Source organism: Schistocerca cancellata, chromosome 10 (genome assembly GCF_023864275.1).
Source record: "Schistocerca cancellata isolate TAMUIC-IGC-003103 chromosome 10, iqSchCanc2.1, whole genome shotgun sequence".
NCBI classification, from domain to species: Eukaryota; Metazoa; Arthropoda; class Insecta; order Orthoptera; family Acrididae; genus Schistocerca; species Schistocerca cancellata.
In genome coordinates, this window is record NC_064635.1 from 43,950,090 (window position 1) to 43,976,203 (window position 26,114).

Genomic DNA, 26,114 nt, shown 5'->3' on the forward strand with positions numbered 1-26,114 from the left:
TATGGTCGCACGACAGGAATTAACACTTTGGAATAGCAGTTGGAGACAGACGCATGGGACATTCCATTACGGAAATCGTTAGAAAATTCAACATTCCGATATACATGGTGTCAAGAGTGTGCCGAGAACACCAAATTTTAGGTATCAGCTCTCACCACGATCCACGCAGTGACCGAGAATCGCGGCATTTTCTTAGAGTTGTCAGTGCTATTAGACAAGCAACACCGAGTGAAATAACAGCAAAAATTAATGTGCGGCATCAAAGTGTAACGTACGATGAATGTATCCATTATAACACTGGGGCTAAAGCTAGCGTTATTGGGCTACGGCAGCAGACGACCGACGCGAGTGCCTTTGCTAACAGCACAACATCGCCTGCAGCGCCTCTCTTGGGCTCTTGACCATATCTGTTGGAGTATTTTTTTTTTCAGTTATCAGCCTTCTGACAGGTGCAATGTAGCCTGCCATGAATTTCTCTCCTGTGCCTATTTCTTCATCTCAACGTAGCACTTGAAACTTACGTTCTCAATTGTCTGCTGGATATACTCCAATCTTTTGGTACACCTGCAACACTGCAGCAGTGTAGCTTGGTAGGGTAGTTAGTACAGGAAAAACTAGTAGTAAGAAACCTATTGCCCATAGTATTGCTTATATTTCGTGTAGCAGTAGACAAGCCAACACTTGTAATAACTAATACGCTGCCGCGCGGGATTAACCGAGAGGTCTCGGGCGCTGCAGTCATTGACTGTCCGGCTGGTCCCGGCGGAGGTTCGAGTCCTCCTTCGGGCATGGGTCCGTATGTTTGTCCTTAGTATAGTTTAGGTTAAGTAGTGTGTAAGCTTAGCGGCTGACGACATTAGCAGTTAAATCCCATAAGGTTTCACACACATTTGAACATTTTTTAATTAATACGCTGCTAACAACTGTATTGTAGAAATATGACCCACTAAACCCACTGGGTTAAAGTAGTGCGCAGAACCTCCTCATTCTTCATCTTATCAGTCCACCTAAATTTAAACATTCTTCTGTAGTACTGTATCTCAAATGCTTCGATTCTCTTCTCTTCCTTATCTTTGTCTTTCTTCGATTTACTCTCAATCCATATTCTGTACTCTTTAGACCGTCCATTCCACTCAGCAGATCATGTAATTCTTCTTGACTTTCGCTCAGGATAGCAATCTCATCAGTGAATCGTGTCAATGATACTCTTTCACCATGAATTTTAATTCCACTCCTGAACGTTTCTTTTATTTTCATCATTACTTCTTCGATGTACAGGTTGAACAGGGCGAAAGACTGCATCCCCGTGTTACAACCTTTTAAATGAAGCATTTCGTTCTTTGTCGTCCTCTCTTATTGTTTTCCATTCTTCTGTATATTATTCTTATCAGCAACTTAGATACGTGAGCTGTTAAGCTGATTGTGCGATAATTCTCGCAGTTGTCAGCTCTTGGAGTGTTCAGAATTGTCTGGATCATATTTTTCCGAAAGTCAGACGGTATATTGCAGGACTCATACATACTGCACACCAACGTTAATACTCGTTTTCTGGCCACATCCCATAATGATTTTAGAAATTCTGATGGAATTCTCCATTATTTGATCTTAAGTCCTCCAAAGCCTCTTAATTCCAAATTCTAATACTTGATGCCCTATCTCTTCCAAATCGACCCCTCTTCCTTTTTCTAGCTCATCAGACAAATCAGCCCCCTCATAGAGGCCTTCAATGTACTCTTTCCAGCTATCCACTTCTCCTCTGCATGTAATAATGAAACTCCGGTTGTACTCTTAATGTAACGAATCTTGCTTTCAATTTCACCGAAAGTTGTTTTGACTTTCCTATATGCTGAGTCAGTCGATGTGACTAACATTTCTTTTTCGATTTCTTCATTTTTTCATGCGGCCATATCGTCTTAGCTTCCCTGCACTTCCTATTTATTTCATTCCTCAGCGACATATGTTTCAACATTCCAGAATTTCCCTAGGCATTTTTGTAGTTCCTTCTTTCATCGGTCATCTGAAGTATTCCTTCGGTTACCCATTGTTTTGTTGCAGTTACGTTCTTTGTAACTATCTTTTCCTTCCCAACTTCTGTGATGGTCCATTGTAGAGATATCCATTCCTCTTGAACTGTACTGCCCTCTGGACTATTCCTTATTGCTGTATCTATAGCCTTAGAGAACTTCAAGCCTATCTCGTCATTCCTTAGTACTTCTGTATCCAGCTTCTTTGCATTTTGATTCTTTCTGACTAATCTCTTAAACCTAAGCCTGCTCTTCATCATTACTACATTCTTTTTTGAGTCTCTCTCCTTGACCATGCTGTAACCTATGTAAAATCTTCCGATATCACACCGCTATTTCGAAGTATACCTCATCCTCTTGTGACTCTTGTTACTAGCTGAAATTGATTGCGGAATCTAGCCTCTGTTCTCCTGTGACGTTTTCTTCTACTTCTACCTATACAACTGCATTCCAGTCCCCGATGGCTATTAGATTTTCACCACCCTTTACATACTGTATTACCCTTTCAATATCTTCATATACCTTCTCTGTAATTTCATCTTCAGCTTGTGACGTCGACACATGTACCTTAGTTATTGTTGTCGGTGTTGGTTTGCTGTGATTATTAATCAAAGACGCTACAAGAGTGTGTGGACCATTGTAGTAATGCCATGGCCTCGTCAGATGAGTCCCGATTTCAGTTGGTGGGAGCAGATCGTTCAGTAATGGCGACTACCCACGAAACCGTGGACCCAAGTTGTCTACAATGCACTGTGAAAGCTAATGGTGGCTCCATAATGGGGTCGGCTGTGTTTATGTGGAATGGACTGGGTCCTGTGGGCCAACTGAACCGTTCATTGAATGGAAATGGCTACGTTCGGCTGATTGGAGACCATATGCAGCCATTCAAACATCATGCTTCGAAACAACGATGTTGTGACACCGGACCACAATTGTTATCGATTCGCTTGAAAAATAGCTGGATATTTCGAGCGAATGATTTAGCCACCCAGATTACCCGACATGAATCGCACTGAAAATTAATGGGACATAATCGAGAGTTCAGGATGTTGTGTAGACACGACAGAGAAAAGAGAAGAAAAAAAAGGCTTCCCCAAGTCCTCTGAATCGCTAGTGCCCTTGACCGCTTGCCAAAATTATTCTCTTGTAAATATCAAGCCGGACCTTTTAAAGGGTTCAAATGGCTCTCAGCACTATGAAACTTAACATGTGGGGTGATCAGTCTCCAAGACGTAGAACTACGTAAACGTAATTAACTTTAGGACATCACAAACGTGCATTTCCGAGGCAGGATTCGAACTTGCGATAGTAGCAGCCGCGTAGTTCCGGACTGAAGCGCATGGAACCGCTCGGCCACAGTGGCCGGCCCGGACCTTTTAAAAAAGCTATTCGTGGAAGAGCAGACATCCAACTATTACCACAATGACCAGGGATAATTTCGGTTTATTTGCTTGAGTGCAGGGGAACCGTGCAACTGTTTTACGGTTTTGGCTTACTGAACGCAGCGAAAAATGCGAGAGATTTATATCCATGTTCCACTCATTGGTCGAGACCTCCACGCTTAAACACAGTGATTGGAAACACTTAATTGATTGGATAAGAAGATTTGAATGAAGAAAGACAACGAAATTTTACACGTTGACTCAACTGTGCCACGTAGACCCGGTCTAAAATCTGTATTCAGGAAGTGGCCATGCACAGTTAAACTCCGCGAACTTGCAGTAACACAGCGACATATGCTTTCAAAGGAGAAAACACCACTCGCCGCAGTCCCTTCTGTCATCTGGAGTGCCCAGAGGAGCGTATCGCCTTCCACAGGGCCTTCGTGACTTTCCTACTGTGGTCAAGGTAGACCACGGGGTGGACGCGAAGCCAGCTCGTTTCTTAACAAGATGCAAATAAATCTTACACGAGAGTTAGAAGCCCGTGTACTCTCCACAAAAGTAACCAAGAAATCAGCAGAAAAATAATCAGATATCTCTCAATCATATGTGACGGTGATGTCACAAATTATTAACCACATTTAAAAATTTTGAATTATGTCGTAAGATAGCCATTAAGACGTATCATCTCAAGTTAGACACTCTGAATATGTCCTAAGGCACGCTACTCCGACGCGCAAGCTACCGCGACTATATTCATGCAGTATTTGAATATGAGAGCTCTTGGCGACTTCCAACAAACTGTACCTTTAATTAAACCGTTTTCCAACTCCCCTCGCTGATAATCCTACATAACAATTAAAGTAAAAACCTGTAACTTACTATATTTTCCGTGTTTACGCAGTAAAATTGTGTTTTCCCTTTTCCAATTTATTGACTTTCCGTCCGTGCTCGTTCAGCCGTGAGGACAACACAGCACACGGTCCCAAAGCGGGGAAAATTTCCGAACCAGTTATAAATCTAAACCGGGCCCCATGGCTTAGCAATCCGTCACGTAGACCGCGCAGCTCCTGAGGCAACAGTAAAACTGAAGCATCAAGCATCCTTAATACTAACTCTATTGGCAATACGTATTGCACACAGTGTCCAAATATACCGCTGAATGTACCTGTAAAGTACGACAGTACGACACACAGATCAAGAAATGTGACATAAAGTGTTATGAGTCGAAATCTAGTTTTCTTTAAAAACGAAGCCTAGTTTATCCACATTGCACTTACGCAGTGTTTAAAACACACTTGAAAAAAGTTTTGCGTCACCTCGGTTCCGAGAGTTCCAGAACCTGTACAGAAAAGTGGAACAGAGATCAACATAAACATCATTTCCGCCCTTTTTGTTGCTCACGAAAGACACACACTGTATATTATACCACCACACAGCGAGACCTTCAGAGGTACTTGTCCAAATTGCTGTACACATCGGTACTTCTAATACCAAGTAGCACCTCCTCTTCCATTGATGCATGCCTGTATCCGTCGTGGCATACTATCCACCAAGTTCATCAAGGCACTGTTGGTCCAGATTGTCCCACTGCTCAACGGCGATTCGGCGTAGATCCCTCAGAGTGGTTGGTGGTTCACGTCGTCCATAAACAGCCCTTTTCAGTCTATCCCTGTCATGTTCGATAGGGTTCATGTTTGGAGAACATGCTGGCCAGTCTAGTGGAGCGATGTCGTCATCCTGAAGGAAGTCATTCAAAAGATGTGCACGACTGTCGTCCATGAAAACGAATGCCTCACCTCTATGCTGCCGATACAATTGCACTATCGGTGGGAGAAAGGCATTCACGTATCGTGCAGCCGTTACGGCGCCTTCCGTGACCATCAGCAGCATACGTCGGCCCCACATAACGCCACCCCCAAAACAGCAGGGAACCTCCACCTTGCTGCACTCGCTCAGGCGTTCAGCCTGATCGGGTTGCCTCCAAACACGTCTCCGACGATTGTCTGGTTGAAGGCATACGCGATTCTCATCGGAGAAGAGAACATCTTGCCACTCCTGAGCGGTCCATTCTGCATGTTCTTGGGCCCTTCTGTTCCGCGCTCCATTGTATCCCGGTTGCGAAGATAGACCTCGCAATGGACTTCGGGAGTGAAGCTGAGCATCATGCAGCCTAATGCGCACAGTTTGAGACATAACACGACGTCCTGTGGATGCACGAAAAGCATTATTCGACGTGGTGCGTTGCAGTCAGGGTTCCTCCGAGCCATAATCCGTAGGTAGCCGTCATCGACGGCAGTAGCAGCCCTTGGGCGGCCTGAGCGAGGCATGTCATCGACACTTGCAGACTCTCTGTGTCTCCTCCATGTCGGAAAAACATCGCGTTGGTCCACTGCGAGACGCTTGGACACTTCTCTTGTTGAGAGCCCTTCCTGGCACAAAGTAACAACGCGGACGCGATCGAACCGTGGTACTGACCGTCTAGGCATGGTTGAACTACAGATTACACCAGCCGTCTACCTCGTTCCCTGGTGGAATGACAGGAACAGCTCTTCAAGTGCTGGAGTAAGCTTGGCTAAATGGGATCTTACTGCATTTACCTCTGTCTCCTTCATTTAGCACCCGTTATTCCCTCATATCTGAACCTTAGCTACTGCTGACTCCAAGGAAGAAAAAAAGGAGATTTCGCCTGCGCAAATACAACTTGTGCACGTAGGAGAACATTTCATTTTTCATACGATATGTCATAGAAAACAAGCCCCTAATGCTGGTTGAACAGTACTAGAATTTGGGGCATTAGTGTCTAGCACGCTGTTTTCTTTATTTTCTCTTTTCAACTCTTATTTTTCTCTGCTGAAGAGAATAACATATCGCTCATCAAGCGGGCATAAATTTCAGCTGCGGAAATGCAGCTTGTAGACACATCAGAACATTTCGTTGATACACCAGATGTCACAGAAAACACGCGTCCATATTGGAGCTGTACGCTATAACAGGCCGCGTTAGCGTCTTGTATGAAATTACGCCTTTTGTTCCGACTTCCATTTTATCCGTCCCTCTTCGTCCTTGGCCACTGCTAAATCTATTAGAGAAAGAAGTAGTACTCTTTCGGCGGTCACAGATTTCGACCGCGGAACTACAATTTGCACACAAGGGCGAACGTTTCATTCCGACGCCACACGTCATAGAAAACACGGCCGCAAATTACTGGGGGAAAACCGGCAGTAAATTAACAAACATACCGCCAACCGCTGCGTTGTCAGCGGGACACAATTTCAAAACCGCCAGTTTTCTGGTCTAGTTACGCTCTGCCTACTGAGGACCGCGACCATTTGTCACGAGGGACGTTTTGTTTTCTCTTTTTATTTCTTTTTCTGCCGCTCTGTGAATGATGTGTTGGCCGAGCGGATGAAATTTATTAGTTACTCGTTATGCATAAATTACCGGAATGGTAATAACTGCTTTTGTTGTGGCATCCATATTTTACGCCATTAGTCAACCAAATATGTGGCAGTTTGGCCGTAGGAATCGGTTACAAGTGTAAGGAAGTACAATGTGTTTATGGATTTGGTTAGAAGGCAGGACCAGAACATAAGCGTTGTGCACATTGTTTCCTTACACTCAGATACTATCTCCATTCTTCGCAGAACGTATACACAGGATGATTCACGAAGATATGCAAATATCTTAATATGTTATTCAACAAGTAAAACTAAAGAAAGGAGTTCATAAGAACATAGGTCCGCAAATGTTTAGTTACGAAGTTACGGCTAATAAAATATTTTGTCTGAAATGTAGCAACTTCGCTAATATGAAACCATCGCAAAACTGTCGAGGTTAAAGTAAAGCACGATTTACATTGTTGTTATTGCTCTGCTGAATCTAATAAAACATGTCCCAGACGTGTATCTGTAGTACTTTTCCAGATCACCGAGACAAGAAAAATTCTGTGTACTTTCCATTAAGAGTGTGGTGCTACACGTCTGTGGCCTCTCAGAGCACCCAATTTAACACAAATGTATTTTTGAGTATGGTGATGGATGAAAGACGTAGTTTGTGAGGACAAAGTCAATACACGTGAGGCGTTACTTGCTCGCATTATGATTGCAATAGACCAAATTATGAACAACCCTGTGAAACTGAAACGAACAACAATATATGATCTTACACGTGCAGCTAAATGCATTGAATTCGGTGGAGGCATTTTTGAACATTTACTGTGAATGTATTGCGTTAGTGTATGAACACTGTACAACATAGAATGAAATTTTCACTCTACAGTTGAGTGTGCGCTGAAATGAAACTTCCTGGTAGATTAAAACTGTGTGCCGGACCGAGACTCGAACACGGTCCGGCACACAGTTTTAATCTGCCAGGATATTTCATTTCAGCGCACACTCCGTTGTAGAGTGAAAATTTCATTCTAGAAACATCCCCCAGGCTTTGGCTAAGCCATGTCTTCGCAATATCCTTTCTTGTAGTAGTTCTGCAAGGTTCGCAGGAGAGCTTCTGTGAAGTTTGGGAGGTAGGAGACGAGGTACTAGCGGAATTAAAGTTGTGAGGACGGGGCGTGAGTCGTGCTTGGGTAGCTAAGTTGGTAGAGCACTTGTCCGCGGAAAGCAAAGGTCCCTAGTTCGAGTCTCGGTCCGGCACACAGTTTTAATCTGCCAGGAAGTTTCACTGTACAACTTCCTTATCACTTAGCTTTGTTTTTCCTTGTTTAACATGAATTCGCCTGTGCTATGGTATTAATAAAAGCAGATTTTCTGACACATTCATATAGTTTCAGTTGATGTTATAACCATCATTTTCTCCAAAATTAAATTCTCTACAACTTCTGTTGAAAAATTTGTGCAATTGTGTGAAATTTGAAAAACGAACTGGGACAAGTAGTTAATAAATTGAAAATTTTACGAAATTACTTCTTTGCTTCTCTGGACATTCGGTAAAATAACTGCAGGCACACGTCTGGGACATGTTTTACTAGATTCACCAGATCAATAACGACAAAAAGAAATGGAAATTGTGCATTACTTTAACCTCGTACAGGTTCGAAAATTGTTTTGTATTAGTGAAGATCCTGAATTTCAGGGCAAATCCTTTATTAGACGTAACTACGTAACTAAACATTTACGGACCTATGTTTATATGAACTGTTTTCTGTAGTTTTACTTGTTGAATAACATATGAAAATCACCCTGAATGTATAAGGTGTCCCAGTTACGTAGCGACACTCTTCGTGCAACTGTAGACGGTGTCTGGAGGAACAAAAGTAGCATAGCAACCGGTGTACGCAAACGTCATCCAACGACATGACAGAGCTTCGAAGTTATATGTACCAGCGCCTGCCAGCATGCAACCTCGTTGGTAGCAAACGTGAATTGTACGTTGAGAAACAGTAGGTGGAAATTCTCGCAATGTTCTTTGTTATTCATTCATCAGGACAGATTGCAGTGATCAACGGTGGAGTAAGTAGAACTAACTGCTGTGCAGTAAGACCTTGTCTGCGATGAATTCGATACTCTGTTGCTTCGGTGTTTCCATGTGCAGTTTTTATTTTTCTCCTGTATATCGAAGAACAATGCAGATTTTAGGCTGTTCCAGGAGCAAAATGAATTCCAGATGGAGACCTTTGCCGCAAACTGTCATATATCAAGGTAACAGAGCATCGAATTCATTGGAGACAAGGTCTTTTTACACAGCAGGCAGCTCCATCTTCTCCACCGGCGATAATGGCTATCAGGTATGATCACTGAAAAACAACATTTTGAGAATCTCCTTTTACTATTCGTTCAAATTAATAAACTAAATGCCGGCCACTGTGGCCGACCGGTTCCAGGCGCTTCAGTCCGGAACCGCCCTGCTGCTATGGTCGCAGGTTCGAATCCTGCCTCGGGCACAGATGTGTGTGATGTCCTTTAGTTAGTTAGGTTTCAGTAGTTCTAAGGGACTGATGACCTCAGATGTTAAGTCCCATAGTGCTTAGAGCCAAATGATTACTGAATCAAAAAAATAAACATAAAACAAATATATTTCGATAGCGGTGCATTGCTGTCCACAGTGAAAGTAAAATGAGTTATAGGATGTGTTCAACGGAAGGAGTGGTCTAGTGAGTACAGCAAATGGATTTAGAATAAGTCGAAGGATGAAATTAATGAGAAGCAACTGACACGAGAACGGCGAGAAATTTAACTAAACGAAGGAAAGAAATTTTTCTGGCTAGGCATCAAAGTAACCCATCATGGACGGAGCAAGGTGGACATAAAAAGGAGACTAGCACTTTCAAAGAAGGCATTCCTATTCAAGAGAAGTCAACTAGTATCAAACATAGCACTTCGTTTGAGGAAGAAATCTCTAAAGTACGGAGCACAATATTGTATAGTAGTGAAAATGAACCGTGGGAAAACCGGAACAGAAGAGACACGAAGAATTTGAGATTTTTTACTGTAGATGAATGTAGATGGACTGATGATGGTAAGAAGTAAGGAGGTCGTCTGCAGAATTGGCGAGAAAAGAAATATGGGTAAACACTGACAAAAAGGGGCACGTTGATACGACATCTGCTAAGACTTCTGGGGAATAACTTCATGACACTACAGGGACCCGCAGAAGATAAATAAAGAAGAAATATGGATACACCAAGTAAATAATTGAGGACATATAGTATCCAATTACTACTGTCCGATGAAAAGGTTAACAGAGTAGAGGAATCTACATCTACATCTACATTTATACTCCGCAAGCCACCCAACGGTGTGTGGCGGAGGGCACTTTAGGTGCCACTGTCATTACCTCCCCTTTCTGTTCCAGTCACGTATGGTTCGCGGGAAGAACGACTGTCTGAAAGCCTCCGTGCGCGCTCGAATCTCTCTAATTTTACATTCGTGATCTCCTCGGGAGGTATAAGTAGGGGAAAGCAATACATTCGATACCTCATCCAGAAACGCACCCTCTCGAAACCTGGCGAGCAAGCTACACCGCGATGCAAAACGCCTCTCTTGCAGAGTCTGCCACTTGAGTTTGCTAAACATCTCCGTAACGCCATCACGGTTGCCAAATAACCCTGTGACGAAACGCGCTGCTCTTCTTTGGATCTTCTCTATCTCCTCCGTCAACCCGATCTGGTACGGATCCCACACTGATGAGCAATACTCAAGTATAGGTCCAACGAGTGTTTTGTAAGCCACCTCCTTTGTTGATGGACTACATTTTCTAAGGACTCTCCCAATGAATCTCAACCTGGTACCTGCCTTACCAACAATTAATTTTATATGATCATTCCACTTCAAATCATTCCGCACGCATACTCCCAGGTCCTTTACAGAAGTAACTGCTACCAGTGTTTGTTTCGCTATCATATAATCATACAATAAAGGATCCTTCTTTCTATGTATTCGCAATACATTACATTTGTCTATGTTAAGGTTCAGTTGCCACTCCCTGCACCAAGTGCCTATCCGCTGCAGATCTTCCTGCATTTCGCTACAATTTTCTAATGCTGCAACTTCTCTGTAAACTACAGCATCATCCGCGAAAAGCCGCATGGAACTTCCGACTCCATCTACTAGGTCAATTACATATATTGTGAAAAGTAATGGTCCCATAACACTCCCCTGTGGCACGCCAGAGGTTACATTAACGTCTGTAGACGTCTCTCCATTGATAACAACATGCTATGTTTGTTTGCTATAAATTCTTCAATACAGCCACATAGCTGGTCTGATATTCCGTAGGCTCTTACTTTGTTTATCAGGCGACAGTGCGGAACTGTATAGAACGCCTTCCGGAAGTCAGGGAAAATAGCAGCTACCTGGGAGCCTGTATGTAATATTTTCCGGGTCTCATGAACAAATAAAGCGAGTTGGGTCTCACACGATCGCTGTTTCCGGAATACATGTTGATTCCTACATAGTAGATTCTGGGTTTCCAAAAACGACATGATACTCGAGCAAAAAACATGTTCTAAAATTCTACTCGTACAACAGATCGATGTCAGAGATATAGGTCTATAGTTTTGCGCATCTGCTCGACGACCCTTCTTGAAGACTGGGACTACCTGTGCCCTTTTCCAATCATTTGGAACCTTCCGTTCCTCTAGAGACTTGCGGTACACGGCTGTTAGAAGGGGGGCAAGTTATTTCGCGTACTCTGTGTAGAATCGAATTGGTATACCGTCAGGTCCAGTGGACTTTCCTCTGTTGAGTGATTCCAGTTGCTTTTCTATTCCTTGGACACTTATTTCGATGTCAGCCATTTTTTCGTTTGTGCGAGGATTTAGAAAAGGAACTGCAGTGCGGTCTTCCTCTGTGAAACAGTTTTGGAAAAAGGTGTTTAGTATTTCAGCTTTACGCGTGTCATCCTCTGTTTCAATGCCATCATCATCCCGGAGTGTCTGGATATGCTGTTTCGAGCCACTTACTGATTTAACGTAAGACCAGAACTTTCTAGGATTTTCTGTCAAGTCGGTACATAGAATTTTACTTTCGAATTCACTGAACGCTTCACGCATAGCCCTCATTACGCTAACTTTGACATCGTTTATCATCTGTTTGTCTGAGAGGTTTTGGCTGCGTTTAAACTTGGAGTGAAGCTCTCTTTGCTTTCTCAGTAGTTTCCTAATTTTGCTGTTTTACCACGGTGGGTTTTTCCCGTCCCTCACAGTTTTACTCGGCACGTACCTGTCTAGAACGCATTTTACGATTGCCTTGAACTTTTTCCATAAACACTCAACATTGTCAGTGTCGGAACAGAAGTTTTGATCTGTTAGATAGTCTGAAATCTGCCTTCTATTACTCTTGCTAAACTGATAAATCTTCCTCCCTTTTTTTATATTCCTATTAACTTCCATATTCAGGGATGCTGCAACGGCCTTATGATCACTGATTCCCTGTTCTGCACTTACAGATTCGAAAAGTTCGGGACTGTTTGTTATCAGTAGGTCCAAGATGTTATCTCCACGAGTCGGCTCTCTGTTTAATTGCTCGAGGTAATTTTCGGACAGTGCACTCAGTATAATGTCACTCGATGCTCTGTCCTAAACATCTGAGTGACCCAGTCTATATCTGGTAAATTGAAATCTCCACGTAAGACTATAACATGCTGAGAAAATTTATGTGAAATGTATTCCAAATTTTCTGTCAGTTGTTCTGACACAAATGCTGCTGAGTCGGGGGATCGGTAAAAGGAGCCAATTATTAACCTAGCTCGGTTGTTGAGTGTAACCTCCACCCATAATAATTCACAGGAACTATCCACTTCTACTTCGGTACCGGATAAACTACTACTAACAGCGACAAACACGTCTCCACCGGTCACATGCAATCTATCCTTTCTAAACGCCGCCGGTGCCTTTGTAAAAATTTCGGCAGAATTTATCTCTGGCTTCAGCCAGCTTTCTGTACTTATAACGATTTAAGCTTCGGTGCTTTCTATCAGCGTCTGAAGTTCCGGTACTTTACCAATGCAGCTTCGACAATTTACAATGCCGATTGCTGCTTGGTCCCCGCATATCCTGACTTTGCCCCGCACCGTTTGAGGCTGTTGCCCCATTCTGTACTTGCCCGAGGCCATCTAACGTAAAAAACCGCCCAGTCCACGCCACACAACCCCTGCTGCCCGTGCAGCCGCTTGCTGCGTTTAGTGGACTCCTGACCTATCCATCGGAACCCGAAACCCCACCACACTATGGCGCAAGTCGAGGAATCTGCAGCCCACACGGTCGCAGAACCGTCTCAGTCTCTGATTCAGACCCTCCACTCGGCTCTGTACCAAAGGTCCGCAGTCAGTCCTGTCGACGATGCTGGAGATGGTGAGTTCTGCTTTCATCCCGCTAGCGAGACTGGCAGTCTTCACCAAATCAGATAGCCGCTGGAAGCCAGAGAGGATTTCCTCCGATCCACAGCGACACACATCATTGGTGCCGACATGAGCGACCACCTGCAGATGGGTGCACCCTGTACCCTTCATGGCATCCGGAAGGACACTTTACACATCTGGAATGACTCTCCCCGGTATGCACACGGAGTGCACATTGGTTTTCTTCCCCTCTCTTGCTGCCATATCCCTAAGGGGCCCCATTACGCGCCTGACGTTGGAGCTCCCAACTACCAGTAAGCCCACCCTCTGCGACCGCCCGGATCTTGCAGACTGAGGGGCAACCTCTGGAACAGGACAAGCAGCCATGTCCGGCTGAAGATCAGTACCAGCGTGAGACAGCGCCTGAAACCGGTTCGTCAGACAAACTGGAGAGGCCTTCCGTTCAGCCCTCCGGAATGTCTTTCGCCCCTGCCACACCTCGAGACGACCTTCCACTACCATAGGTGAGGGATCAGCCTCAATGTGGGCAGTATCCGGGCAGCCACAGTCGTAGCCCGATCGGGGGATGCGTGGGACGAGCTGGCCGTCCCCGACAAACCCCCATCCGGACCCCCACAGTGATGCCCATTGGCAACAGCCTCAAGCTGTGTGACCGAAGCCAACACTGCCTGAAGCTGGGAGCGAAGGGATGCCAATTCAGCCTGCATCCGAACACAGCAGTTGCAGTCCCTATCCATGCTAAAAACTGTTGTGCAAAGAACGTCTGAACTAATCTACAGAGAGCACAAACAAATCGACACAAAATTTAAACGGTTATTAAAACACAAGACTGCCTAGTATATGCAGTAATGCTGCTACTTGCGCACTGCTGACACACTGCTCGGCGGCGGAAGGAGACTACGCGATTTTACACTATTCAGGTACTAAAACGCGATGCTACAACTCTCAAATACTATAATACGCCCGAAATTTATGAATTAAACAATGCAAGTACCAAAAACACGCAAATAAATTAAGAATTAAACTATGTAACAAATGAGTGAGCTAGGAGTATACGACTTTCTGCTGGCAGCTGCTCATCTAACGGCGGCAGGGAGCACACGTACGTGGCCAGTCAGCAGATTGAGGCATATAAAAAGAAAAAAAATGAACGTAAGTGAGCAGACATTCAAAACTGCTCTGTATAAGGATGACTGTCTCCGAGATCTGCTCGAAACAAAAGATGTAATCCTGTCACGATAGGGTGCAAGCCCGTTACAGCGTTGTGTAGGCAATCATCTGAGAACAACTTCGGGAATCGATGGGTAAACTGAAGCCTGGCCAAAAAGATCACCTGACTTCATATCTCTGGATTTCTTCCACTGGGACATATGAAGCTGCTGGTGTCCGCAGTACTAGTATGAACAGACGAAGACCTCGTCGCAAGTGGAAGCAGACATGAGCTGCTATGTGAAATATACTTGTTATGATAAACTCTACCAGCCTCCTCACTTCATTTATTTATTATTATATATTTACACGTCTAGTTTCATGGGACCAAAATTGAGGAGCACATCTCCATGGTCATGGAACTTGTCAGTACATGAAGTTACAACATAAAAATAATAACAGATAGAGCAAAATGTTTGTGAACCCGAAAAAGATCTAGCCATAAGTTTAAGAAAATGCAGTCGAAAATATAATACAGAAATGAGCTTAATTTTTCAAGGAACTCCTCAACAGTATAGAAAGTATGACCAATGGGGAAACTATTCAGTTTAGATTTGAAAGCGGGTGGATTCCTGCTGAGATCTTTGAATTCTTGTGGTAGGTTATTGAAAATGGATGCTGCGGTTCACTGCACATCTTTTTGCACTAGAGTAAAGGAAGTGCGATCCAAATACATATTGGATTTCTGCCTAATATTAAATGTGTTAAAGCTTCCAGTCCTTGGAAATAAGCTGATATTGTTAACAAGGAATGACAGTAAAGAATATATATCTTGAGAGGCCAATGTCAGAAAATCCAGACTAGTGAACAAGGGTGGACAAGAGATTCGCAAACTTACAACGTCTATTGCCCGACCTTCCCGTTTCTGAGCCAAAAATATTCTTTCAGAATGGGAAGAGGTACCACAAAATATAGTACCGTATGACATAAAGAGATGAAAATAAGCAAAGTAGATTAATTTTCCTGTCGAACGATCTCTCACTTCAGACACCGTTCCGATAGTAAAAATGACAACATTAAGTCTTTGAATAAAATCCTGAACGTCGCATTTGCACTACAATTTACTGGCTGTCTCAACACCGAGAAATTAGAGCTTCTCAGTGTCACTAATCATATGCCCATTCTGCGAAATTAAAAAGTCGGTTTTTATTGAATTGTGTGTTGGAACTGTAAAATCTGATCCTTACTGTGATTTCACCTTTGCTTATTTTCTACAAACCATGAACTTATGTCATGAAATGCCCTATTTAAAACCGAGCCAGTGTTGCACACAACATCTTTCACTACCAAGCTACTGTCACCAACAAACCAAAATATTTTAGAATTACCCGTATTACTACAGGGCTTATCATTTACACGAATAAGGAACAGTAGTGGCCCCAACAGAGATCCCTCGGCCACACCCATTTGACCTTACCCCAGTCAGACCCCACATCACAGCGATTCTCAACACTGTGAATAATGACCTTTTGCTGTCTGTTGTTAAAGTAAGAGGTGTGAGCCTTGCGTGGCTCGTGTTCCCGCCATCATGTATTTTACACCCTGTCTTTAACCTACATCCACCTCGCTACGTTAATTTCAATTCATCATGTCACTGAGTTGCTGCTTTGCTCGACAATGAGCGGCGCTATCAGTGCGTATCAATATATCGACTCTAGTAGTATCTTTGCTCGAATGCTATTACTTCCTGTCTGTCGTAGGCAGCTCGGGCAACACCGACTCAAAGGGAGGCCTCGGCGCTTGTTCGTGACGTCACGTCAGCTAGGCACGGCAAACGCCAGGTCTGTTGCAGGCATACTCATAATGGTGGTGTCTCCCTCCTAGACACAGGAAAATCTGAAACTATTGGCGGCAGTTGACCAACACACATTGTTCTGAGAGATTTCTGCAATCAATTAACTGTGCATTTCATTACACTTCTTAACAAATAGTGTAATCCTGAAATTAAATTTCCACCTGTTTTAAGGATTGACATACAAAAACAACTTCATGGTCCAGCAGCAACAGAATTCGTGCTTCTTTACCTTATTTTTAAATCTGAGGACGTTACGTTTGTACTGGGTTGCTTTTACAAGAAACTGTGAGCATATTGGTGCCTTTCTTTTGATATCTTGGTTGACTATGGGGTGAGGAGCACTGAATGTTAATTAAGTATCTTGCGATTGTACACGTTGGGGGAGGGGGTGGGGGACAGAAGAAGACGCAAAAGAGAGATACTTGTTTTATCAAATAAAATTTTTCTAATCTAATAAAGTTTCTCCTTTCAGTTGCAAGAGGGCAATATTTATCTTTTCTTATGTGCATGTTTAAAAAAGTTTAAGCTCAGCAGTATTTTCGATGTACGAAGCTGTTTCCTGTTTAGAATTCCTTTCGTTGAAAACGACTGTAATCTAATGACTGGCAACAGTTGGAGATTTACACATGTAAATTAGTTCACATTACCAGTGACAATGTCAAACGAAAATAAATAAATAAATAAAAGAAACGAGTTCATTGTAAGGGGGTTGGGGTAAGTTTCGATAACAAAATGGATCAAGTAAATATAGTTACTTGAATGTAAAATTTCCGAAGCTTGCAATGGAGCAAGCGTCTTCTCATATCGATCTACGTTTGCTTCGACAGGATTCAGTAATACAGAACTATGATCTTCATTTGTAGGTTTACGATAGTAAGAAAATCTTTCATCTAAATAAAACTTCAGAATCCAAAACAATACCAAACATTTTGTCCAAAAAAAAAGGATATATAGTGATAAGCACGCGCAGGCGTTTCTGCTTGCAACAGACCTGGCGTTCTCCGTTGCCTAGCTGACGTGACGTTACCAACAAGCGCCGAGGCCTTCCTTTGAGTCGGTGTTGGTTCGGGTCGCTAGTTTGGGTTGCCAGTCTGTTGGAACGCGTCTGGAGCGCAGGCTGGTCCTGCCAGTCGGGGAGTTGCAATGTGGCACTAGTGCAGTCGGTTTGGAGCTGTGATGTCTGCGTCGACATGGCTCGCCCGACCATTGCCGCCACGCATCACTTGAGCGGGGCCACGGTCTTGATGGATCGTCGGTCGGTATTGAATCGCTGAACGTTCATGAGTAGGCTGTGTGTGTGTGCGCATCGACTCCCGATTTGTCTTCGTGCGTGCTTAGTTACCGTTGGGAATCGTTCAGGTCTTCGTGCAAGTGTTTGTCTGGTTGTGTATGTAGTTCGCGCTATTACCACTGACGACTATTTTAGATGTTGTCGGCATTCTGAGGGCAGTCGGTCGGTTGGTGCGGACCAGGGAGGAAATCTCCGTGCAGTGCAGTCGGTAGGGTCCCCTGGCAGTCCCTGCCCAGTGTCGGAGCGTGTTTGGGGCTGTCCGATTGCTACGAGCTTCGTGGCTTATCGACCCAGGACGTCAAAGTTGAGTAATCTAGCCACTTCCGGGCATGTTATGTCGTTCGTCTCGATGGTTCGCTGTTGGGGAGGTTTTCCTGTGAGCAACACCGAGTGTTTCTATTGGTGAAATTTAGCCACCATGCGAGTGCACCAGCGGAATTTTCTTCCTTGTGGCCGTTAGAGTTCTGGTTACCTGCCCTGACCACTGACGTAAATGCATTCAGTGTTCCTTTTTGGTGAAGTTAACTATATTACCTTATATCAAATTCAAGTGCGCCAACTGAATTTTATGCCTTGTGGCCGTTAGTGTTCCGGTTATCTGCCATGGCCACTAACGTAATATCAGGCAGCGTCCTTTCCTCACCTGTTGTCGTTGTCCAACATGGTGCGTAGATTGGACAGCTTAATACATATTTCATTGTGGATAATCACGTCCGTAACAGTTTGGTCCTTGAGTTTATATGCACCGATTGGTGGCGAGCAAGTCGTTTGGTCGATCGGTCTGTGACTGTCTCTTGGTTGGGTTAGTGGCGGATGAAGTGTAGTTGGGCCCACCACCTGTCTCACCTAGGCTAACGTTAATGTTTCGAGGGCAGCTCCCCCCCCCCCCCCCTCCTGAAGGCGTCTTAGTGCCGTTTGTATATACTGTCCTTTTCATGGGTGTTTAATGGTCTGTTGTTAATCCATTATAGTCAATGCTTTAAGAGAATATAGGAATTTATTGTGTTTTACGTAAATCAATTTATGTACATGAACTGCGGGCCTTCAGCCGCTTCAAATCTTATTCTTAAATTTAGTTATGGTCGTTGCTGTTTCATTTAGTGTGGCTTCGGTCACTGAAAACTTAAAGGTTAAGGTTTTTTGAATTTTTGGGAAGTCAGCTGTCGGCATTCAGCCACTTAAAGCTTTATTCTCAAAATTTCCCCTTAAGCGAAAACATTGCGGCCTTCTGCATTATAAGATAATCTTAATATATTTAAACATTTTGAAATTTAATTGTAGCCATCAGCCATTTGTATTGCACCTTGTACACTTGAAATTACACTTGAAATTTATCTTGTTGCTTTAAAGATTTCTTGCTTGCAGGCCTTCAGCCCTCAAAGAATTGAATTTTGAAACTCGTAGTTGTAAAGGTTCGGCTACGTGCCAATTTGTTTTAAAGGTGTTATTAAATTACAGTAAATTACAATTTTAAAGTGAAACTCACCGATACCTTATTTGGCTCTTTCCGCAAACCTAATCACCTGTTCTGCCCACTGTGTTTAGCGGGTGTTTCAAGGTGAACCAATTGTGAACTATTTCCCGTGTTGCATAATAGTCAAACATGTGGACCAATATTTTGTGATCAACACAATAAAATGTGTTATTTAAATTAAAAAACACACTAAGTGATAAAAAGTATCCGAACACTTGACTTACAAATTCGTGACGGCCTCCTTTGTTAATGCTGGAATTCAGTATGGTGTTGGCCCACCCTTAGTTTTGACGATAGCTTCCACTCTCGCAAACATACGTTCAATCAGGAGCTGGAAGGTTTCCTGAGGAATGGCAGCCTACTCTTCACGGAGTGCTGCACTGAGGAGAGGTATCGATGTCGGTCGGTGAGGCCTGGCACGAAGTCGACATTCAAAACATTCCGAAGGTGTTCTATAGAATTCACGTCAGGACTCTGTTGAGGCCAGTCCATTACAGGGATGTTATTGTCGTGTAACCACTCCGCCACAGGTCGTGCATTACGAACAGGTGCTCGATCGTGTTGAAAGATGCAATCGCCATCCGCCAATTGCTCTTCAACAGTGGGAAGCAAGAAGGGTCTTGAAACATAGGTGTAGGCCTGTGCTGTGATAGTGCCACGCAAAACGACAAGGGGCGCAAGCCCTCTTCACGAAAAACACAACCACGCCAAAACACCACCGCCTCCGAATTTTACTGTTGGCACTACACACGCCGGTAGATCACGTTCACCGGGCATTCGCCATACCAACACCCTGCCATCGGATCGCCGCATCGTGTACCGTGATTCGTCACTCCACACAACGTTTATCCACAACTGAATTGTCTAATTTAAGCTCCTTACGCGAACCGAGGCGTCGTTTGGCATTCACCGGCGTGATGTGTGGGTAATGAAGTTATTAACAGTCGCTCGACCATGAAATCCAAGTTTTCTCACCCCCCGCCTAACTGTCAAAGTACTTGCGGTGGATTCTGACGCAGTTTGGAATTCCTGTGTTATGGTCTGAATAGAGGTCTGCCTATTACTCATTATGACCCTCTTCAAATGTCGGCGGTCTCTGTCAGTCAACAGACTATGTCGGCCTGTACGCTTTTGCGCCGTACGTGTCCCTTCACGTTTCCACTTCACTATCACGTCGGAAACAGTGGACCTAGGGATGATTAAGAGTGTGGAAATCTCACGTACACACGTATGACTCAAGTGACACACAATCACCTGGCCACGTTTCAACACCGTTTCGAGAGTATATGTTCCAAGGGAGTCAGGCATCTGGTTACTTCCTCCTACGTACGTATCCAGAAATGACGAAGGAAAGAAAATCAGGGATACTAAATATCACATAGTGTTTCTGGCAGAATCATTCTTCACAAGTACGAGGGCAATTCAATAACTAATGCAACACATTTTTCTTCTCGGCCAATTTTGGTTGAAAAAACCGGAAATTTCTTATGGAATATTTTCAAACATTCCCGCTTCGTCTCGTATAGTTTCATTGACTTCCGACAGGTGGCAGCGCTGTACGGAGCTGTTAAAATGGCGTCTGTAGCGCATGTGCGTTGCAAACAACGGGCAGTGATCGAGTTTCTTTTGGCGGAAAACCAGGGCATCTCAGATATTCATATGCGCTTGCAGAATGTCTACGGTGATCTGGCAGTGGACAAAAGCACGGTGAGTCGTTGGGCAAAGCGTGTGTCATCATCGCCGTAAGGCCAAGCAAGACTGTCTGATCTCCCGCGTGCGGGCCGTCCGTGCACAGCTGTGACTCCTGCAATGGCGGAGCGTGCGAACACACTCGTTCGAGATGATCGACGGATCACCATCAAACAACTCAGTGCTCAACTTGACATCTCTGTTGGTAGTGCTGTCACAATTGTTCACCAGTTGAGATATTCAAAGGTTTGTTCCCGCTGGGTCCCTCGTTGTCTAACCGAACACCATAAAGAGCAAAGGAGAACCATCTGTGCGGAATTGCTTGCTCGTCATATGGCTGAGGGTGACAATTTCTTGTCAAAAATTGTTACAGGCGATGAAACATGGGTTCATCACTTCGAACCTGAAACAAAGCGGCAGTCAATGGAGTGGCGCCACACCCACTCCCCTACCAAGAAAAAGTTTAAAGCCATACCCTCAGCCGGTAAAGTCATGGTTACAGTCTTCTGGGACGCTGAAGGGGTTATTCTGTTCGATGTCCTTCCCCATGGTCAAACGATCAACTCTGAAGTGTATTGTGCTACTCTTCAGAAACTGAAGAAACGACTTCAGCGTGTTCGTAGGCACAAAAATCTGAACGAACTTCTCCTTCTTCATGGCAACGCAAGACCTCACACAAGTCTTCGCACCCGAGAAGAGCTTACAAAACTTCAGTGGACTGTTCTTCCTCATGCACCCTACAGCCCCGATCTCGCACCGTCGGATTTCCATATGTTTGGCCCAATGAAGGACGCAATCCGTGGAAGGCACTACGTGGATGATGAAGAAGTTATTGATGCAGTACGACGTTGGCTCCGACATCGACCAGTGGAATGGTACCGTGCAGGCATACAGGCCCTCATTTCAAGGTGGCGTAAGGCCGTAGCATTGAATGGAGATTACGTTGAAAAATAGTGTTGTGTAGCTAAAAGATTGGGGAATAACCTGCTGTATTTCAATGCTGAATAAAACAACCCCTGTTTCAGAAAAAAAAGTGTTGCATTACTTACTGAACTGCCCTCGTACCAATAATACCTGGAATAGGAAAACTGGAAATGTTTTGGTAAGTGAAGTACCCCCGCAACATATCTTAATGTTGCTTGAGAAGGTTACAGATGGATGTAGACGTATATAACGGGTAAGCAATACGACACAGCCACTGAGACTAACTGAAAACGTAGTTTTCTGCACCTTGCGGTCAGAATAGTTCAGTAGCCCGCAACTGATGAAGCAGGAAATGTCTGAAAGGATTTGATGATCTACTAAACCCTCTCCAATTGAACCGACATTGGAAAGCCCTACGGTGCCGACCGCCCGCCGACTATCCTATAGTGTGGGGTATGGAAGGACGTGGGGCAACACAAAGCTCTCCCTAACGTTGTCAGTTTTCGTGACCTGAAGGCGCTACATATTAGTCTTTAAGTACCTCCTCAATTGACAACCTGAGGCTAGCTGCACCACGGTAGTGCAACAGTGCATGGCGGCTCTTATGGTCAGCTATCCAAACGCCACGCACGCCCGAGGTTGCTAATTTTCGGTGATCTGACATGAACCGGTGTGTCCATGGTGACACCTTATGTACTAACGTAAATTTTAAATAAAAATTTGCTACTCTGTTTTTTGGTTATCAGTCTTGTGACTGGTTTGATGCGGCCCGCCAAGAATTCCTCTCCTGTGCTAAACTCTTCATTTCAGGGTAGCACTTGCAACCTACGTCTTCAATTATTTGCTGGATATATTCCATTCTCTGTCTTCCTCTATAGTTTTTGCACTCTAAAACTCCCTCTAGTACCATGGAAGTCACTATCTCATATCTTAACAGATGTCCTATCATCCTGTCCCTTCTCCTTATCAGTGTTTTCCACATGTTCCTTTCCTCTCCCATTCTGCGCAAAATCTCCTCATTCCTTCCCTTACCAGTCCGACGAATTTTCAACACTTCGCCTGAAGCGCCACATCACAAATGCTTGGATTCTTTTCTGTTCCGGTTTTCCCACAGTGCATATTTCACCACCCTACAATGCTGTACTCCAATTAAGGCCGATATTTGATATTAGTAGACTTATCTTCGCTAGGAATGACCTTTCTGCCACTGCTAGAGTGCTTTTGATGTCCTCCTTGCTCCGTCCGTCGTCTGATATTTTACTGCCTAGGTGGCAGGATTCCTTAACTTCATACAATCGTGACCAAAAAATCCTGATATTCTCACTGTTCTTATTTCTACTACTTCTCATTAGCTTCGTCTTTCATCGATTTACTCACATTCCATACTCTATACTCATTAGAAATTTCATTACATTCAGCAGATCACATAATTCTTCTTCACTTACACACTTGATAGCAATTTCATCAGAGAATTTTCTCACTGATATTCTTTCACCTTGAATTTTAATTCCACTCCTGAACCTTTCTTTTATTTCTATCATTGTTTTCTCGATGTACAGACTGAACAGTAGGGGCGAATGGCTACATCCTTATCTTACACCCTTTTTAATACGAGCAATTCGTTCTAGGTCGTCCACTCTTATTATTCCCATTTGGCTGTTTTACATATTGTGTATGACCCTTCTCTCCCAATAGCTTACCCCAACTCTTTTCAGGATATCGAACATCTTGCACCAATATCCATCGTCGAACGCTTTTTCCAGGTCGATAAATCCAAAGAACGTGTCTTGATTTTTCTTAAGTCTTGCTTACATTATTCACCGCAACGTCAGAATTGTCTCTCTTGCGCCTTTACCTTTCCTGAAGAAAAACTGATCGTCATGCAGGGCATCATCAATTTTCTTTTCCATCCTTCTTGTAAGCAACATGGATGCCTGATTTGTTAAGGTGATTGTGGGATAATTCTCGCACTTGTCAGCTCTTGCTTTCTTCGGAATTGCGTGGATGATGCTTTCCCGAATGAGAGATGGTATGTCGCCAGACTTATACATTCTACACACCAAAGTGAATAGTCGTTTTTATGCTACTTCCCCCAACGTTCTTAGATATTCTGCCTTTTTTGGTCTTAAGTCCTCCAGAGCTTTTTTAATTTCTGACTCTAATACTGGAGCCCCAAACTCTTCTAAATCGACTCCTGTTTCTTCTTCTTTCACATCAGACAAATCTCCCCCCTCATAGAGGCTTTCAATGTATTCTTTAGACCTATCCGCTCTCTCCTTTGCGTGAACAGTGGAATTCCCGTTGCACTTTTAATGTTATCACCCCTGCTTTTAATAACACTGAGTTTCTTCGATGCTTTCACATTTTTCCTGCAGCCATTTCGTCTTAGCTTCCCTGCACTTCCTTTTTATTTCATTCCTCAGCGACTTTTATTTCTGTATTCCTGAGTTTCCCAGAACATTTTTGTACTTCCCACTTTTATCGATCAATTCATGTATTTGTTCTGTTACCCATGGTTTCTTCGCAGTTGCCTGCTTTGTACCTATGTTTTCCTTCCCAACTTCTGTGATGGCCCTTTTTAGAGATGTCCATTCCTCTTCAACTCTACTGCCTACAGAGCTATTCCTTATCGCTGTATCTACACCGTTAGAGAACTTAGACTGTATCTCGTCACTCTTTAGTACTTTCGTATCCCACTTCTTTGCTTACTGATTCTTCTTGACTAATGTCTCAAATTTCACCCTACTCTTAATATTGTGATATGAGTCTGTATCTACTCCTGGATACACTGATTTCGGAATCTCTGCCTGACCATGATGTAATCTAACTGAAATCTTCCAGTATCACTAGGCTTCTTCCATGTATACCTCCTCCTCTTGTGATGCTTGAACAGGGCATTCGCTATTACTAGCTAAAACTTCTTACAGAGCTCAGTTAGTCTTTCTCCTCTCTCATTCCTTCCATCTTCAGCTTGCGACTTCGGCATGTGTACCTGACCTATCGTTGCCGGTGTTGGTTTGCTGTCCATTCTGATAAGAACAACCCTGTCACTGAACTGTTCACAGTAGTATACTGTTCCTATTTATAACGAATCCTACTCCCGTTATTCCATTTTCTGCTGCTGTTGATATTACCCTATACTCATCCGACCAAAAATCCTTATCTTCTTAGCACTTCACTTCACTAACCCCAACTATATCTAGATTGAGCCTTTGCATTTCCCTTTCCAGATTTTCTAGTTTCCCTACCACGTTCAAGCTTCTGACATTCCACGACCACACTCGTAGAACATTATACTTTCGTTGATTATTTAAACTTTTTCTCATGGTAACCGCTTCCTTGTCAGTATCGTCCGGGAGATCGGAATTGGGGACTATTCCGGAATATTTTGCCAATCTAGAGATTATCATGACACTTCTTCAGTTATAGGCCACATACCCTGCGGATACACGTTACGTATTTTTAATTCAGTGGTTTCCATTGCTTTCTGCATCCTCATGCCGTTGATCATTGGTAATCCTTCCGACTTTAGGGGCTGTTTCCCACCCCTAGGAAAAGAGAGTGCCATGAATTTCTGTCTCTAGACCACGGATGCAACTCTTATGCAAACCTTATTCTTAATTGTAAAAGTATGACAATAGTAATACCATCGGTCTCGAAGGTTCGTTAATTATTTATTTCATGTTTCTGCCACCAGTCACTTTTTATTTTATTTTATGCTTAATCTAACATAATGCAACGCGTTTCGAACATATTCTGCCCATTTTCAAGCGTTAATACCTAGATACATACATATATAGAGAAATGTTACTTAAAAATTAACAGTCTTAAACTGGTCTAGAACATTTTGTTCATTACAACTTTGAACATAGCTGCTAAGGTTCGGTGACCGTGTCAGAATTATATTAGAACAAATAAGCCCTCGGTTGCAAATATTAAGTCAAAACTGACCAGGTTTCGACGCTACTATGAGCGTCGTCTTCAGAATTAAACTAACTGTTCTATAAAATTAAAGTTTGTACTGACTGGAAAGAGATGCAGTACTTCCAAGTCACATTTAAAAAAATCTAAGCCGGATAGGTGACGTCATGAATAGTTATAAATAAGATGGCGAGCTGCTATGGGCTGCTCGTACTTGAGTGAAACAAGGATTTCAACAAGACTTTTGCTCATAGTAGCGTCGAAACCTGGTCAATTTTGACTTAATATTTGTGACCGAGGGCTTATTTGTTCTAATATAACTTTGTCCATTGTTTTTTTAATTTTTTAATGTAGCTGCTGGTGTGGCAATTTCCTACAAATTCCACACAGTCACGGTCTAGAAACAAAGCCATTATGACTGAAAATAACTCGAAGGATCGGTTAGCTCCTATGACGCAATTTCTGTGACATAGACGTAAGAGTATTAAGACACAGTTGCCTAGCTTAGGAACATGAGAGCTATTTGTACCCTGATAAGCCTGTACATTATAATCAATTTCTTAATGGGACATTGGTCCACTTTTGCAAC